Genomic DNA, 19031 nt, shown 5'->3' on the forward strand with positions numbered 1-19031 from the left:
CTGTTATGAGGATGAGGATCTGTGTATGACAGTTATGGGGGGGATCTGTGGATGACACATATATAGCATCTTATGCTATGTGTCATCCACAGATCCCCTCCATAAGTGTGGGGGTCGCATTTGCTTTTATAATGGGGGTGGGGGTCGCATCTGCTTTAATAATGACAGCGGGGCCCGTGCAGTGACTGTATTGTACTACACGGGCCCCGCTTACTGTATAATCATATCCCTAATAGTTAATCGTTGTATGCATGTAAAAGCATAATGAGCGTTAATGAGCGCTGTGTATTACTGTACTTACAATTAGAAGCGCTCGCCGTTCGGAGCAGAGAGGAGGGAGGAGGCAGGCCGGGAGGACAGGCGCTGGCAACGTGAGTCATACGTCATGCGCCCACGCCTCCTGCTTCATTCATAAAGTGGGCGGCGCAGGCGCGTGACGTATGACTCACACTGCCAGCGCCCGTCCTCCCGGCCTGCCTCTTCCCTCCTCTCTGCTCCGAACGGCGAGCGCTTCTAATTGTAAGTAATACACAGCGCTCATTATCGCTCATTATGCGATTACATGCATACAACGATTAACTATTAGGGATATGATTATACAGTGAGCGGGGCCCGTGTAGTAGAATACAGTCACTGCACGGGCCCCGCTGTCATTATAAATGCAGATGCCGCCCCCAGCCCCTCCTCCCTCACAGCTGATACACCCGCCGCACGGCATCGCGGCGGGTGTATCATTGAAAACTGGGCAAAATAAGCTACATTCGCCGTATAAGACGCACTGCTATTTTCCCCCCAAATAACTACTTTTTTTTAAATACTTCTTAGCCTACAATTGTGATGAAATTGTGAGAGTGGAGAGCTGAAGGACTGATGGTTTCCTTCCCCCCTTTTTGCCCCCCCCCCTTTCTTTTATGGGGTAGTTTAGCCCCCCTTTTTTCCGGGTTTCCCTGTTACAGGAGGAGTTAATGTGGCAGCAGGTGAATAGTGGGGGCGGAAGGGTTAATAATGGGCAATGGGAGACAGAAGAGAGGCAGTGGAGGGAGGACAGAGGGACAGGAAGGGGAGGGGGAAGGAGTGGATATAACCCCCTTCCTTCCCTCGGTACTTCCTCTTGACGGCGTGGGAAGTGCTGGTCCCGCCCGCCCTCCCTTTGTATAACGGAATTGTGGTTGTTGGACTTTGTTGTTCATGTTCTCTTTCTTTTATTGAGGTTCGAGGGCTTCGGACGGTTTGAAAGTCACAGCTGGCGGCAAGGTTATAACAAAACGGATCGGAACAAGTGATATTGGGCGTACGTGCACTCTGGGAGCAGAGGTTGGCACACTGCAGCGGAGAAATGATTGGTGGGGGAGGATGGTATGACGATTATTGCCGTGTAATCTGTAGCTGTGGCCTATCATCACCCAGTAAAGAGTTGATTAAGTTAAAGATGGTGTCCGTGTGGTTATTTGACGAGTTGATGAGCAAGGGGCCTGAGGGTCTGGTTCTCCCCCCTTTCCCTCCCCATTCCTGGGTTTCCCCTGGGTACCAGCAGTCCCCTACCACAAGAAGGCAAGTTCATAGAGAAGGGGACTACACTAAACAGTGTACCTGTGTAAGTGGAGATTTACCTCTTTCTCTTTTACCTAGCCCTTCAAACTGAACTCATAGGTGCAAGCTAATTAATAAAAGGGCCCTGGATTGGTGGTAGGAGTGCATAACCAAGATGGAGGCAATCCCCACACTCATATGTGCAATGCAAAAAATAAAGCTAGCACCTCCAAAGAAAGTGAAGTATGCAAGAGTGAGTAAATAGCATGTGACTGCAATGCTAACGCAAACAAGCACAAAGGTGTGTAACAGGAGGGGGACATTTTACTGTATGCACTACTCCATGTAATACTACTGTATGCACTACTCCATGTAATACTACTGTATGCACGGTCTCCATTCTGTCTAAAGTTGTTTTTAATTAGGTTGCTCCTAACCATTTTCTACAGCAGTGTAGAGGCAGGTACGTACGGTAAACGGTGACCAACCACATGCCATGCTCTGAGTAAACTTAAATTGCAGGAACACTAATACATGTGCAAAGTTACATAGACAATGTATGTAAGGGCATTTATGAAGGCCGCAGTATTACATGCCTCTCTTGATCTATACCCCGCTGGCATTGTATGTTCGATAATTATAAAAGGAGCACACTTCCTAATAATTACGGCTCATTTGTGGATACTCGTGCACCAAATCACAAATCTACGCCAGCAAGGGAAATGGTGTAGATTTTTGGCATAATCTACGCCAGTTTCGCTGTGTAGGTTATAATAAATGTGACTGACTGGCTAAGGATACCTGACACCACACACTCCTTGACTTGTTCTTTGAAAAAGTAATAAGTAGGGCTCTAAACCTCCTAAGTTACCAAATTTTGCACAAGAATGGCGTGCATCAAACTTTGCAACTTTTTGACACCAGTGTCCTGCCATACTGGGGTTATAAATGTCCTTGTCAATGTCCAGGTCATATACATTTTTGTTCATTTTATCTATTAACACCAAATTAAGTACATTCTACATTTTGAGCCCAGGCTTTCTAGCTAAACCTTACTTTATATATACCCACTTCTATGCAAAAAATGCTCACAAGAATTCAATTACATTGCATATATCCACATGTTTAAATCATTTAGCTCTCAAGATCCTGTAGCATGATATATTTAAACAAGCAGCAGACACTTACTGGATATTAAAAACACTAAAAGTAATTTAAGTGAAAACCTCCCTAAAAAGTAAAATTAATAATGTTCTTAGCTCTTAGAAATTTCCTTTCATTTGCCATGATCAAAGCATTTGAGAAAGAGGAGAGTTTTTAAAAGAAACTTAATGTTTAGGTAACAACCATGAAATTCAAATAAAAACAGTGCTTTAAGTGTCCAAAAATGTCAGTTCTCTAAGTGCTGTTCACACAGTATACTTTGGAGAGGTTTGTATTTATGGAAGTAAATGTGTCTGATGTAAAAGGATTGAGAGTTTGGTTTTACTTCTATTCAGTGTGAAAGTTAAACCAATTGTGTACATAATATATTTCAAGGGTAGGTCATCAGTATACGATTGCTGGGGGTCAAACACACGTGACCCCCGCTGATCAGCTGCTTAAGCTTTTGCTTCTCTTATATTTTTCCAGTGATGACACATTCATCGGTCAGGTGGCCTAGAACAGGGCTAGACAAATCCCAGGCGCCAGGTTGCCATGGCGATCAGGAATTTTGTCCTGGGGCCTGGGTATTTGCCCTCACATGGATGCCCTCAGTAATTCAGGGTGCTCTTGGCACTCCGCCGCCTCTACGCGGACTTCTCGGACAGTCTGGCAGGGAAGGAGTTACCCGGATCCGCCCCGCCCCCTCACTGGATGCTGCTTGTGGCTAGAGACATCAGCTTCTCTGGTGGGCGATCCTTCTCCCTGGCTGAAGCGCTGTCCAATCGCAGCGCAGGGAGAAGGAATGCCCAGGAGAGAAGCTGATTTCTCCTCCCCATTGCTCCGATAGTAATTAGCATATGGAGCAGGAGTCAGTAATGGGGCACGGCGGGCAAACGGAGCCCAGGAATAATAGTAAATGTTAGGACATCTCTGGGCGCCGCTCTGTGTAGCCTACTACTTAAATTCTGGACCCATATAAGGTTGTCTTTAACACATAATACAGGAGGCATGTGCGAGCAGCAGAATTGCATAACCAGCACACTGCCTGTGACAGGGAGCTGCGATCAGCAGCAGCTAACCCCTCAGGTGCGGCACCTGAGGGGTTAACTGCCACTGACCTGCCAGTACCCGCCTCCTGCATTAAGGGTTAATTATCATTGGTGGCGCAGTGTTACCTCCCCCCACCCCATTAAAATCATTGGTGGCACAGCGCGCCCGCCTCTCTCAACCCCCCAGTATTAAAACCATTGGTGGCAGTGGCCACAGGGTCCCCTCCGCTCCTCTTCATTGGTGGCAGTGGCAGCTTCTGATCGCAGCCCCAGCTGTGTAATCCTGGGGCTCCGATCAGTTACTATGGCAGCCAGGACGCTACTGAAGTCCTGGCTGCCATAGTCAGCTCCTTGCTGCTGTATGTACTATGCACAGAGCAGCAGGGACAGTGTGAGGTCCTATTCACCCTGATAGAGCTCTAGGTGGGAAATAGTAAATAAATAAAAAGTGTAAAAAAAAAAAAAAGTTAAAAAAACCCACCCAAATATTAAGTATAACTCACCCCCTTTCCCAATTTCACATATAAAATATATAAACAATAAATAAATAAATATATCACATATTGCCACGTCAGAAAAGTCCAATCTATTAAAATATAAAAAAAAATTGATGCGGTGAACGCCGGAACAGAAAAAATAAAATAAAACTGTGCGATTCGCCATTTTTTTAAAATGCGGAATGCACGTGGCTTTTTTTGTTTATTTTTTCGCGTGGTATCGAATGGTATAGAGTATCACAATACTTTTTTATGGTATCAAAATCTAATCAAAAATGTGGTATTGCAGCAACTCTACTCTATACACTGCCACTGTATATGTGTGTGCGATACTGTACACTGCCACTGTATACGTGTGTGTGATTCTGTACATTGCCGTTGTATATGTGTGTGCAGTACTGTACACTGCCGCTGTATGTAGAGGATAGGTCATCAGTTATAAAATCTTGAAAATCCCTTTTAAAGGTTATGAAGATCCTCGGGGCATTTTTTTTTTATGAATGCATTTTAGTAATTTTGGCCTAAAAATAATTTTTGCTGCTGATTTTGATGCTTATTAAACATTTTTAGAATTGTATCTCCTGCAGGGTTATATTCCATCCTATCTGCAGAGTATCTTAGTTTCAGTTTTACACTGAGTCCTGTCATGTTGCCCTTCTGATGACTATGTATAGCCCTTATCTCTGAATTTCTGACAGCTCACAAACACTTGTTATAGCTAAATGATTAACAATGTGAAAAGAATATGGCTTAAATAAGTATTTATGAGCTGTCAGGAGTTCAGAGATAAGAGCTACACATCCAGCTATCAGAACAGCAACATGACAAGACTAAGAGTAAATCTGGAAACAAGATGCTCCACAGCAAGGCTGAAATTTAACCCTGTAAGACCAAAAACTTGTTTAGTAAAAGCCAAGTGTAAAAAAAAGATTTTTGGCCCAAAAAGGAGTAAAATGCAATCATAAAAGATTACCATAGAATGTGTTCATAGCCTTTAAGAAGTTAAAGTCATTGTGATACTGTACAAATTAAATTTGCTTGTATATATTACCATTAATGTTGAGTGAAGAGAAGCATTCAAAGTGGAATTCGGTCCGAAATTCAGGAAAACTTTAATTTGCAACGATTCTGAATTTTCTCACGCTTTATGGTAATGAATCAGTTTTTCCTAAAATGGCGGCTACACGTGTTGCAAAGTGAAAGTAAGAAGTCCAGGAAATCAAGATGTCCCATAATGCACAATCCGCAGATAGCAATCCCCTGTGATGTTGCAACCCTTTAAAACCTCACCCCACGCAGTCTCTACCATTGTCCTGCAAGCTTAGCATATGGAAAGACGTAGCAAGCACTCTTGCGCTAGGGACGCTGTTGCTGAAAATTATTAATAGAAGATTATTGGAAAGAGGGAGTACAGGGAGGCTTCAGGGAGAGTGCAGGGAGACTGCAAGGAGAGTATATCGCTGTGTGCATCACGTTCTAGTGTAACGACATTCAGCGTTAATGCGTTATTTTAATGATACATTTTGTGTGCCTCAGTATTAAAGGCAGGTGTTATACATTACTGTGTGCATCATGTTCTAGTCCACAGTCATTCACAGTTAATCCGTTATTTTAGTTATAGTGTGCCTCAATATTAAAGTCAGGTGTAATATATTGCTGTGTGCACCAACATTCAGAGTTCATCTGTAACTTTACTGATACAGTTAGTATGCCTCAGTTTTAAAGGCAGGTGTAATATATCACCATGTGCATCAATTTCAAGTACACCGACATTCATAGTTAATCTGTTCTGTTAGTGATACAGTTACCCTGCCTTAGTATTAAAGGCAGGTGTAATATATCATTGTGTGCATCACTGTCAAGTGCACCAACATTCATAGTAGATATTTGTTATACACTATGGCCAACAAACAGCTGCCTGGGCCCTCCAAAGGAATGGGCAATGTCAAAAATGATACTGTAGCTGGAACAAAAAGAAGCAGAAGAATGGGGGTGGTAGCAGTAACAGCAACAGGCCAGAGCTGCAACTGTCATCCAGCGGTCATGTTTTGACCAGCAATCTAGCTGTACTGGAATGGTTGACTCACTCTTCACAATCATCTCAAGTGACAACAGATAAACACAGCCAGGAATCGGTGAATTCCTCTGACACCAGGAACTGCCTCAATGCCCTCATCTGTCCTCAACTTGCCAACTTGCCTCTTGCTTTTGCTGCTCCTTTGGCTAGCCAATAGAGATAAGCAAATTTTTCAAAAATTCGATTCGCCGGTTCGCCAAATTTTTCTGGAAAGATTTGGTTCGATCCGAATATATTTGCGGGCGAATTATGTAAAAAAAATGGCTATTTCCTGGCTGCTGAGAGCCTTTATAGTGGTGTAGAACACTGTGCCTTGCAGTAACACGCATAGGGAGTCTGCTTTGGTAGTGAAATAATACTGTGCGTTCGTTTGACATGCAGATGACAGGATTCGCTCTTAGAATCACTGCACACTTATTTGGGCAGTCATGGGGTTAACGGCAGAAAAGGGGAAAGATACAAGGGGAAAGCACCATTTGAGGTTAAGCCAGGTGAACGTAGGGCGCAGTAGACAATGGCAGCGCTGAACATGTCGGTGGAGGACTTACTTGTGCGGCTCAGAAGGGAGGCGGAGGTGTGGGGGCCTGGCTAGCTTCAAGAACAGGTCGGTGGCTGCTTGGGCGAACCGGCAGCGGAGGCTACCCCCTCGGAACAGGCTTCCCGGCAACGGCGGGGTCACGCGGCCGGCGTGCCTGAGCCCTGAATGCACCACCAGGGTCCGGCGCCAAGTTAGGAGCCCCTCAGGGGACCCTCCACAGTGGAGAGTGCCAGTGCTGCCTGCCGTGAGGCGCTCCCGCCGCGGGAGGAATCCGGTCATGCGGCGGGACCAGGAGCAGAATGGGACGCCCCCTCCCCCACTCTCTGCAGCACGTGCGGCAGATTCAGGACCAGGATCTGTGAGCTGGCCCGGCTCGCCTTCCAACGGGTGGTCCACTCAGCGGAGGCAGCATGTCAAGGGTGTGTGGGCTGAGCAGAGAGGGAAGGAAGACCAGTGCAGGCCCAGAAAAATGGGAAGAGGGCTTCGTCCACCACGTGGCAGGAGCCATGTTGCAACGCTACAGGCCTCCCAGTGGTGTTCAGAGGATATCCCATGTTGTCCAGGATGAGCGGCCGTCAACTTCCAGGAGCAGCGGAGCAGGAGTTTCTGACCATCCAGAGTCCGGACCTGCGGCAGCGGATGTCACTGCACTCGCGATGCCTGGTGAGACATCAGGGGGCTTCTCTTTAGCTCAGGTTTACACCCTGAGGGGTGTCGGGGAGGGATGTCACGGGTGATTTAGGCAGGGGTTTAGGCCAGTTTTTTGAGGGACTGGCGGGTTGGTTGTCGAGTCTGGGGACGACTGGGGGGTCGCCTGTTGCCGGCCTAGGGGCTGGGTCAGGGGACGCGGCTGGGGTCAGTGGGGGGTGCAGTATTGTCGGTAACGGTGGAAACGCAAGCCGGGTGGGAATAGGAGGGTCCCAGGCTAGACAATAGGGCGCAGGGAAAAGTGTATGTGGTCTCTGAAGGCCCCTTGGGGGCCCACTTGAAACAGGAGGCAAAAGAAAAAAATTTGGAAAGGGGACTATGTGGAAATATTTTCACTGCTCCCCTTGGAACGATTTGATTTGGATAGAAGTAAGAGGGACGACGGGAATAAAGAGGAGGATGAAAAGCGGCGCTATTGGTTAATTCCATGCTCGTTTACCAATTGTCTGCAGGCTTTCACTATACTAGCGAGTGCCATTGGGGAAAGGTCTCCTTGAATGCTGTTATCAGGATGCTATAGGTGAGGTGTATCGGGTTTACGGGGGGGGATTGGGTGGCTCCGCTATGATGAACAGTCCAGACAACGCAAGGCGATGAGGCCGGATATTAGGTGGGATGACATGGATATAGAGCTTTGGTTAAAGGTCACAGCACAGACTAGGACAGTGCAGCCCTTTCGTGGGGAGATTGGGGGGTCTACACCGGGAACACTTGCGGCAGCATCAGTGAAGTGTTTCCTTTTCAACAAAGTAAACTGCAGATTAGGGGCTAAGTACAAATTTAAACACGAATGCACTTCGTGCGGGGGCCCCATGGAGCGAGCCATTGTTTTAGGGGGGGAACATAAAGGGGGGACGCTGCTGGAAAATGGTCAGGCGCCGATGCGGGTGGAAAGGATGCAGGAGTTTCTAGATAGTTACCCGGATCCGGCAGCGGACAGTTTGTTAGCTAACGGTTTTAAGTTCGGTTTCTGTATTCCTTCAGTTACACCGGCGGGGCCTCTCGTCCATAAGAATCTGAGGTCCGCGCTTGATCACCCTGAAGTTATTGCTGAAAAATTGAGGAAGGAGGTGGAGTTGGGGTAAAGGGCTGGCCTTTTCAGGGAGTCTCCGTTGGTCAATTTAAAAGTTTCGCCATTGGACGTGGTGCCTAAGAAAAAGCCAAACAAGTTTCGGCTCATTCACCATCTGTCATGTCCTGAAGAAGCGTCGGTCAATGACGGTATAGAACCCTGATTTGTGTTCGGTGGTGTATACGTCATTTGATGCAGCTGTGAAGTGGGTAAGGCGGTGGGGCAGGGGGACATTGCTGGCGAAGGTTGACATTAAATCGGCTTTTCGCTTGTTACCGATTCACGTGGAGAGCATGCATTTGTTGGGTTGTTTTTGGGATGGGGGTTATTTTGTAGACATGTGCCTACCTATGGGGTGTTCACTTTCTTGTGAATATTTTAAGACGTTTAGTTCATTTTTAGAATGGGTGGTGGTTGACGTTTCGGGTTGTTCGTCGGTCATTCATTATTTGAATGACTTTTTGTGTTTAGGGCCGGCGGATTCTCGGGTTTGTTCTTTGTTACTTCATACGTTGCAGTCGGTTTTTGCACATTTTGGGGTACCGCTGGCGAGTGACAAGGCGGTTGGACAGGTGATGGAATGGTGTTTTCAGTGAATTATCATAGACACTGTAAAGATGGAGTGTAGACTTCCAGAGGAAAAACTGTTGAATCTGCGGCAGGAGGTTTCTGAGGCTATAAAGCAGAAAAAGATTAGGTTGCGGGACTTGAAGTCCTTATTAGGGAAACCTAATTTCGCATGTCAGATTATGCCATTGGGTCAAAAATTTTTGCAGACGCTTGGCCGCGGCTATGGTTGGAGTTTCCGCGCAATATCACTTTGTACGAAAAGAGTTAAAAGGGGACTTACAGGTATGGGCAGAGTTTTTACAACAGTACAATGTTCGGACATTGCTTATGGGGTACGCTTGTGACAATGTGGACTTTGAGTTATATACGGACAAGTCGGGGGGAATTGGTTTTAGGGCTTATTTCCAGGGACAATGGTGCGCTAGTACGTGGCCGGAGACGTGGGTTACGCGGGGTTGGATTAAGAACCTGGCTCTCTTAGAACTTTTTCCCATTGTCATGGCGGTGGTGTTGTGGGGGGAGAGATTCGCAAATAGGAAGGTGCATTTCCATTGTGATAATCTGGGGGTGGTGCAGACCATCAACAGCTTATCGGCATCTTCCCCGCCAGTTGTCAGGCTCTTGCAATTTTTGGTCTTGCGTTGTTTGTCGATTAATACTTGGGTGGTTGCGGAGCATGTTGCTGGGGTGTCTAATTCTGTGGCAGATGCTCTTTCTCGTTCATAGTAGGAGCGGTTCCGGCTTCTAGTTCCAGAAGTGGAGGAAGAGGGTCTGGGGTTTACGAACTGGCTTTGGGAGATCCTGGAGGAGCAATAATGAGGTTGTTGAAGGACTCGCTGAGTCCTGGTACCTGGAGGGCATATGGTAAGGTGTGGGAGACTTGGGAGAGATGGACTGCCCGGATGGAGGCAGGCGTTGAAGACGGAGAGATGATATTGGTGCTGTCACTAGGGCATTTGAAGGAAAAAGGTTGGTCTGTTTCTCAGGTAAACCGTTTCATTGCAGGATTAGCGTTTGGTTTCAAGTTGCGGGGCTTAGCTGACCAGACAAAAGCCTTTCTGGTTCGACAGGTTTTGAAGGGTTGGCACAGGAGAGGTAAGGTTAAAGATCAGAGGAGGCCTGTTTCTTTTAAGTTGCTTTTGGGGATGGGAGAAAAGTTGGGTGTCGTTTGTAGTTCTGGATGGGAAGTGGTCTTATTCAGGGCTGCGTTTGCGTTAGCATTTTTTGGGGCGTTTAGATTAGGGGAATTGGTGAGTGGCAGTGTCAGCAGAGTGGGGGGGGGGAGTTCAGGTGTGACAATGTTGACTTATATTTGGACAGGGTTGTTGTTTGTATCCGGAAGTCAAAAATGGATCAGGAGGGTAGGGGTTACCAGTTTACATTATTTTCGGTCCCTAGTTGTTTTATGTGCCCGGTTTGGTGTGTGGAGGGTTATTTTTCAGGCTTAGGGAGTGATTCCGCTCCTTTTTTGCGGCATGAGGACGGTTCTTTTTTGTCCCGTATTCAATTTCTCGCGGTGTTCAAAAAATGTTTAAAAGCTTTGGGGGTTGAGGGAACCAGGTATTCGGGGCACTCATTTAGGATTGGAGCGGCGACGGAGGCAGACAGATTGGGGGTTAGTGAGGACGTAATTAAAAAATTGGACACTAGGAATCGGTTCGATTTCGGTCTTACGTTAGACTTGGCCTCTTATAGATGTTATGCTGTCATTTGTTCATGTTAGTGTTTTAATTCTTTTCTTTTGTTGTTCTTCAGGTTTGACAGCAGCCTTGGTGTGGATCTTTGGGCACTCCTATGTGTTTTGGGGGACAGTCAGATTGGATGCGAGGTTGAACAGCTGTCAACTCAGTTTTGGTAGTGAGGTGGCTAGGGACAGGTGGTTGGGGGTGAGAGGGTAGTTGTGGGGGGGTCCTGCAGGAGGTTCATCGGTTTGTGCGATTGGATCGCCTTCTGGATATTTTGGTGCTTCATGTTGGGGGGAATGACCTGGGTGTGCGACTATTTAGGGAGTTGATAAGGGATGTTAAGTTTGACCTGCTTCGGGTTTGGGCTTAAGGTTAATAGGGCAAAAAATGGGGCGGTCGCGGTTTGGCATGAGGAATTGGAAAAAGGTGTTGGTAGGTTTTGGAGGCCGGAAGGTGTACATCTTAATGCTGTTGAAATAGATTTGTGGACCCTGCGGATCCAGGGTGGGATAGAAACAGGGTGACATATGTAGAGGGAGGCGCAGGCTTAAGTAGGTCAAGCTGTGCGTATTTCGAGGCGGGGGATGTTCTCGAAGTTGGTAAATATTGTGATACTTGAAGATAGGAGGGCCCCACGGGAGGGGCTGGACTCTCATGGAGGATCTGGAATTAACGAATTAGGCATCCATCAGTTGCTGCCTCTGAGCTGGGTTCAATGGCTTGGGGCAACATAGCGTCGCCTGTTTTACTTGTGTTTACGTGGTTATTGGGGCTTCTAGGACCCCCCTCGTCATTGGTTAATATATGTTAGGTTGTTATAGTATTTATGTTATTTATTTATTTATTTAATAAAATGGCTGCTGTGGCCGATTAAATACGAACCATGTTTTTTTGTGTTATTTATCAGCAGGGGTATGGTTTAAAAGACCGAACAGGTAGCCAATACCATCATCAAGTAAGGCTGGATTAGGAGCGCAGCTTTAGGGGAAGGCCATCATGAGGATGGTTTGGGTGTGAGGGATAGCATAGGAAGGGTTAATGAGTGGAGGCAGTTGGGGAGGGAGGAGTTTTTGTCATGGTAACGGGGGTGAGGGGGGTGGCTAATGGTGGAAAGAAAAGGGGAAAGATACCAGGATAAGGCGCCATTCGAGGTTAAGCCAGGCGAACGCCCACCCTCCCACCCTTGGGAGCTTGGTTTTATGGTAAGTGGGAGATACGCATAAAAAAAAGAAGAAAAAAAAGGAGAAGAGAAGTATACAAGTTTAAGTGGTGCACAGTTTATGCAGAGAAGGTATAATGAGGGGATTAGGAGGAGAATTAAGTTAGGTTAGACGAGAAGGGCCGGTGATAGGCATGGTGCTTGTCGCCGCAGTCGTGAGGTGGGGGAGGTCCTCGAAGTTGGTAAATATTGTGGTACTTAAGGATGGAAGGGCCCCGCGGGAGTAGCTGGACTCTCATGGAGGATCTGGAATTAACAAATTAGGCATCAATCAGTTGCTACCTTCGAGCTGGGTTCAACTGCTGGGGTCAAGATGGAGTCGCCTGTTTTACTTGTGTTTATGTGGTTATTGGGGCTTCTAGGACCTCCCTCGTCATTGGTTAATATATGTTTGGTTGTTTTAGTATTTATGTTATTTATTCTTTTTATTTATTTATTTAATAAAACGGCTGCTGTGGCCGATGCATGTCTTCTATGTTTTGTACCCACTCCTGCTTTTGGCTACCAAATCATAAGCTAATTCTTATGGGACCAGCCAGGCCGAAAGGCAAAATAGTTGCCCAGTCATGAAGTGGGGAAGGTGGGAACAGCATGAGAAGTCCACAGAGTGGACCTATGACACAGTGGTGAAAGCAGCATGAGGAGACTACAGAGTAGGAGTGGCCCAATGACAGAGTCTGGAGGTGGCATCAGCATCAGAAGGCCACAGAGTGGCACGATGACGAAAGATTGTGGAGGTGGCAGCAGCATGAGGAGGCCACAAAGTAGCACGACGACGAGAGATTGTTGAGGTGGCAGCAGCATGAGGAGGCCACAGAGTAGCACGACGACAAAGAGTGGAGGTGTAAGCAGCAGGAGGAGGCCAGAGTAGCACAACAACGAGAGATTGTGGAGGTGGCAGCAGCAGGAGGAGGCCACCGAGTGGCACAATGACAGAGTGTGGAGGTGGCGGCAGCAGCAGCATCAGGAGGCCACAGAGTGCCACAATGACAAAGTCTAGAGTTGGCAGCAGTATGAGAAGGCCATCAAGTGCGCAATGACCAAGTCTGGAGTTGGCAGCAGTATCAGGAGGCCAAAGAGGGGCATAATGACCAAGTCTGGAGTTGGCAGCATCAGGAGTAGGCCACAGAGTGGCAAGGTGACATAGTGTGGAGATGGCAGCAGCATCTGGATACCATAGAGTGGCAAGGTTACATAGTCTGTATACGGTAGCAGCAGCAGGAGGATACCACAGAGTGGCAAGGTAACATAGTGTGGAGATGGCAGCAGCAAGAGACCAGAGTGGCAAGGTGACATGTGTGGAGATGGCAGAGCAGCTGCATCAGGAGAACACAAAGTGAACCGTTGACAGAGTTGGGCAGTGGGTGGCAATACAAGTACCCTCTGACTAAGGTGGGTGAAATAAGGAGCACTTGGCATCAGTTGTGTGGCATCAGGCGGGTGGCAGCATCAGAGTAGTAGTTGAGGCAGGTAGCCAGAAGAAACCTGTCTCTTTTGTCAAAGTGTTGGTGTGGCACCATGGATGAACTAGTCTGATGAATCAGAAATTGGTGATTGGAAATCCTGGCTAATCCATGCCTGATTCATCTTGATAAAGATCAGTCTCTCCACGCTCTAATGCCACACTACTGGCAGGGCAAGACAGCTTTTCCAACTCTGCTAGTTGCGGCCACAAATCCAGTTTGGCTGCCCAGTAGTCCAGCGGATCTTTAATGTGGGGTGGCAGTGTACTGTCCAAGTATGCCATCTCATGCTGGTTCAGATCCTGCTCCAGGTCTACCTGCTGCTGCTGGTGAGTAGTTTCTTCACTATGCGGGTGAAGAAAGCTACTCATCAGCGACTGTAGACTTAGTCTGCTGCTGATGGAGCTAGTACTGCTCCTGCCACCCCACCCCTCCCCAGAAGTCATGGCAGTGGAATGTGAGCGCAGATGGCCCCGGATGATAGCGCAGATAGACAGCGGCCAACTGACTACATAGGATGTCTCCGTAGTAGCTCATCAGTGGATGTAAAAAGGGCCCCCATTTTGGTTCGGTATTGAGGGTCCAACAAGGTGGAGAGCCAGAAGTCATGGTGGGTCCAACAAGGTGGAGAGCTGCCGAATGGTGACAATTCAGCTGTCACTACGCAAGCAAGTGAGTATGCATCGGGCAATTTGTGCAAGTGACTCGGAGGGACACCCTGCCTCCATCTTCACTGCATACTGCCACAGTGTGTCTCGGTCCTCTGTCTCATCTTCCTCATTGCCCTGTAGCTCCTCTAGCTGCTCCTGCTCCTCCTCTCCTGTCACCTGAATAGAAAAACCACCTATTTAGCTACACATTAACTGTGCTCCAATGTCCTCATCCCCCTCCTCCTACTCTTCCACTTCAGCCCCAACAGGCCGTGAAATCTGGGCACCACGTCTCCAGTAACCTGATCAGCCATTGTTACCACCATCTGTTTCAGGACATGATGCATTGGAATGACGTCGTTCATCCAGTAGTCCTGGCGAATAACAAATAACGTGGCATCCTCAAAAGGCCGGAGCAAACGGCATGAGCTGCCACTGGCTAACATCAAAGTTACACAGGAGGGTACTCCTATCCACTTGCATCATCAAGAAATTGATAATAGACTTTCTCTGTTCGTATAGTCGGTCCAACATATGGAGTGTGGAATTCTAACGGGTATCACCCTATGTTGGGGGATGCCGTTCTGACACTGCAGCTCAAGGAGGGTGTGCTTTGTGGTGTATGAGTGGCTGAAGTGCATGCAAAGTTTCCTGCCCATTTTTAGGATGTCTTGCAGATGGGTGGAGGACTTTAGGAACCACTTTACAACCAGATTGAACACGTGTGCCATGCAGGGCGAATAGTTCAGCCCTTCTTGACAGAGCGCCAACACAATGTTCTTCCCGTTGTCGGTCACCATGGTTCTGATTATGAGTTGTCGGGGAGAAAGCCAGGATTAGATTTCTTGACGAAGGACATTGAGCAGTTCTTCCCCTGTGTGACTCCGTTCGCCCAGGCAAATGAGGTGCAGAACAGCGTGACACCGCCGTGTCCTGCACATGTGGTATGCTGGAGGGGCACTGTAACTTGTCCCTGCAGTGGAGGCTGAGGACAAGGTGGAGAATGAGGAGGCAGAGGGGGACATTGTCGCAGAACCAACGGCGTGACAACGTGGAGGCGGAAGTGGCATCACCTGGCCAAGTTGCTGGTTTGGCTGTGCAGGAGCCATATTCACCCAGTGGGCCATAAAGGACATGTACGTTTCCTGACCGTAGTTACAGCTCCACATGTTGGCGCTACCATGCACTTTGGCAGACACCGCAGGCTCAAGGACTGGCCCACCTTCTGTTCTACATATTTGTGCAGGGCTGGTACTGCCTTTTTCTCAAAGAAATGACGGCTTGGGACTCTCCACCTCGGCTCGGCACAAGCCATTAGTTCTCTGAAAGGTGCAGAGTCCACCACTTGGAAAGGGAGGGACTGCAGCACCAGCAACTTGGACAGGAGCACGTTCAGCTTCTGCACTGTTGGATGAGTGCACACATGCTGTTGTCTCTTTGCAATCGCTTCGGTGATCGATTGCTGACGGAATGAGTAACAGCTCCCTTCAGCTGAGGTGGTAGATCCTTGACTGGCTGAAATCGGATGCGTGCCACTTGGTGATGCAGTAGTTGCTTTAGCAGGCTGGACCACCACATCGGAGCCACGGTTCTCCCAGCCAACTGTATGGCGACACTGCATATGTTTAAGCATGGCTGTAGTGCCAACATTGGTACCCTGGCCATGCTTTACATTCTGCCTACATATTCTACATATGGCCTCGTTCCTCCGGTGGCTTAACAAAAAACTGTCACACCGCCAAGTAGGTGATATTCCATCCAACAGTCCACACTGACTGACTGCTACCACCTCTGCCTCTGTGAACCCCTACACCACTACTTCTCATGGAGGAAGGATTCTGCAAAGCAGGTGGTCTATCCGGGCTTGTTTTGCTCCCGACTTCCCACTGCTGCCACCCAGCCTATCAACTTGCTGGCTCCACCGCTGGCTCACGGGCAAGCTGCAACCCTCTTCTCCTGATGATGTTGAAGCCCCTTTTGCACCCGGATCCCAAGTGCGATCGGCTTCATCATCATCGAGTACTGTCTGCATGTCACTGATGTCCTCCTCAACGGTCTGTAGGTCTGACCGCTCGCAACACCACCTCCCATAACACTCTCATTATCACTACTTACATACCTAGCACCGTCATCTTCATGTTAAATGATCACTATAGTGTCAGGAAAACAAACGGTTTTCCTGACACTATAGTGCCCTGAGGGTGCCCCCACCCTCAGGGTCCCCCTCCCGTGGTCCCCCTCCATGTTGCTAAGATAGACACCAAATGAAGGGGTAGTTGCAGAAACAAAATACTTTAATGGTATCGATAAAATATATATGTAATTAAGACACTGAGTGCAGTTCCATAAAAAGGCCCAGCAAAATCCTCAGCACCAGGCCCATGATGCTCTTAATCCGGCCCTGCCTAGCGGATGAATCGGAGGATGTCTCCTCCAGATCTTGGCTGGGCAGTAGCTGCTGACTGCCCTCTAGTAGCTGTTCCTCGCTGAAATGTGGAGCCGAGCCTACGGCATATACTACTTCTCGCTGTGAGGAAACTGAAAATGAGAGAAGAAGGTTCAGGGCAGGTGGGGGCACAGGGACTTCTCCCAGGACATGCCAACTAAGCGTTGTGTCAGAGGAACCCAATGACTCTTGGCTTTGGGTGTCTTTTGTCAGTTGGGACGAAGTAGATGACCGAGTCAACCATTCAAGAACCGCTGAGTTGCTGGTCAAGAAACGACCGCTAGGTGACACCGGGAGCTCATGCCTCTTGCTGCGACTCCTGCTGTCACGCCCCCAAACTCTGCTGCGACCTTTGCCTGCACCAGAAACCATGTTTGCTACTGCCATTACAGTGATTGGCTGGTCGGAACTCGTCATTGGGTGCTATATAGCATGATGCATGTTCGGCTCATTCGTAGTCAGGGAGAGCTGAGTATAGGAAGGGACAGAGATTGTAGGGAGTGTAATTGAAATTTTTTTTTGTACAAAAATGTTTCAGAGACCCAAATGTCCTTGTAAAGACTATTGTGTGTGACAGCAGCAATATATATTTTTAGCGCATCCTGCGCTAAATACCGTGTAATAGGCCGCTGCAGACAGTTAAATAATTAGTGCCACATTTACTGTGTAAATGGTGCGCATCCCTAAAATATCGGTGAAATCCAGTGTACTTTTTACGTAGACGGTGTCCGCTGCAGACAGTTAAATTATTTGCGCCACATCTCCTGTGTAAAGTGTACGCATCCCTAAAATATCAGTGACATCCAGTGTACTTTTTCCATAAACACTGTGAACTGTGACATTACCTGTGGTACCTGTCCTGTATAACGTTTCCTCATCACAAATACCTTTGCAAATTTGTTTGCGCACACACTTCCAAATCCTACGCTACTGTACGTATGACATACTTTCAAGCATATATCACATTTAAAATGAAGAAGGCTAGCAGTAAAGGACAGAGAAGTGGCCGTGATGCTGATGGTGCACGCAGAGGCCGTGGTCCTGTGCGTGGAGAAACTGTGCCTGCTGCCAGCGCAATTATCCACAATACCTAGCTTCATGTCCCAGTTTGCAGGGTGGTGCAGGACAACGCTCGCAAAGTCAGGCCAGTGCGAGTAGGTGGTCGAATGGATGGCAGCAGATAATGCTTCCAGTCGGTTAAGCACCACACTGTCTTCCACCAAGTCCAGTCTCAGTAGCCAGGAGTCTGGTCAACACAATCCTCACACTGATCTTCGTTCCTCCCACCATGTACAGTCTGGCCAAACAAGTGATCTCACACTCGGATATTCCGAGCACCTCTTTTCATCACCATTACTATATTTGGCCCTCTCCCCAAGCACCTCTGAAGCGGGACATGAGATCTTGTGCCCTGATTCCCAACCTCTTGAGCATCCACAGTCACAAGAACATGACGATGATGAATGACAATTAGTATTTAATGAAGTGGATGATGATGAGACACAGTTGCCAATGAGTCAACCACAATTACTGTCTCAAGAGGTTGATGAAGAGGATGAGACACAGTTGTCAATCAGTAAGGTTGTGGTTAGGTCAACAAATCAAGAGGATGATCAGAGTGAAGAAGTGGAAGACCCAACCTGTGAAGGTGAAGTTCCGAGCTAAGACAGCAGTACAGAGGGGAGGGATCTGCAGCACAGCAAAAGGCTTGAAGAGGCAGTGGCAGGTGGAAAAAGGGAGAAGGTGGGCCGCACCAAAACAGGCCCGCAACTGTTCCATGGAGCACCCCCTTGGGGAAATCTCCCTTCCCAAGGGGTAGATATTCCGCAGTCTGGCGCTTTTTTGAGGAAAGAAGATTGTAAGGCAGCTCTCACCTGCAGTGGTAGAATCACCTGAGGTGCACGGATACCGCCCTGGGTGCGGTAAAATCCAAAGTAGAAAAGAAGAGAAAAATCTGGCTCGCTTCAGATGAAGTATAATAGCTTTTATTCCAGCGAAGTAAAATCCGTAAACAGGTGTACATGAAACAATCTACGCGTTTCAGACCTCTGAGGTATGTGGGTCCTTCCTCATGACAAACATGCATATGAAGTGGGAGCACCCTCTTAAGTATCCCAAACTAACCCCTGGTTGATGAGTATCACCTGGGGGGAGGAGACCTGAGAGGGCGTTCCCATGCAAAATGACAAAAAAACATGAAAACCCTTTATAACCAAAAGCAAAACAAATATGAGGAAAAGGACTGAGGTATAAATAATGTCACTAGAACAATGATCATCATAGTATATAGATAAAAGTTCAAAGAGAGCAATAATCAAAAGGACAATAAGTGTATATAACAGAAAAAACACCATGGTCTCATATCAATATTGTAAGATGAG

Source organism: Bufo gargarizans, chromosome 5 (assembly GCF_014858855.1).
Source record: "Bufo gargarizans isolate SCDJY-AF-19 chromosome 5, ASM1485885v1, whole genome shotgun sequence".
Taxonomy (NCBI): Eukaryota; Metazoa; Chordata; class Amphibia; order Anura; family Bufonidae; genus Bufo; species Bufo gargarizans.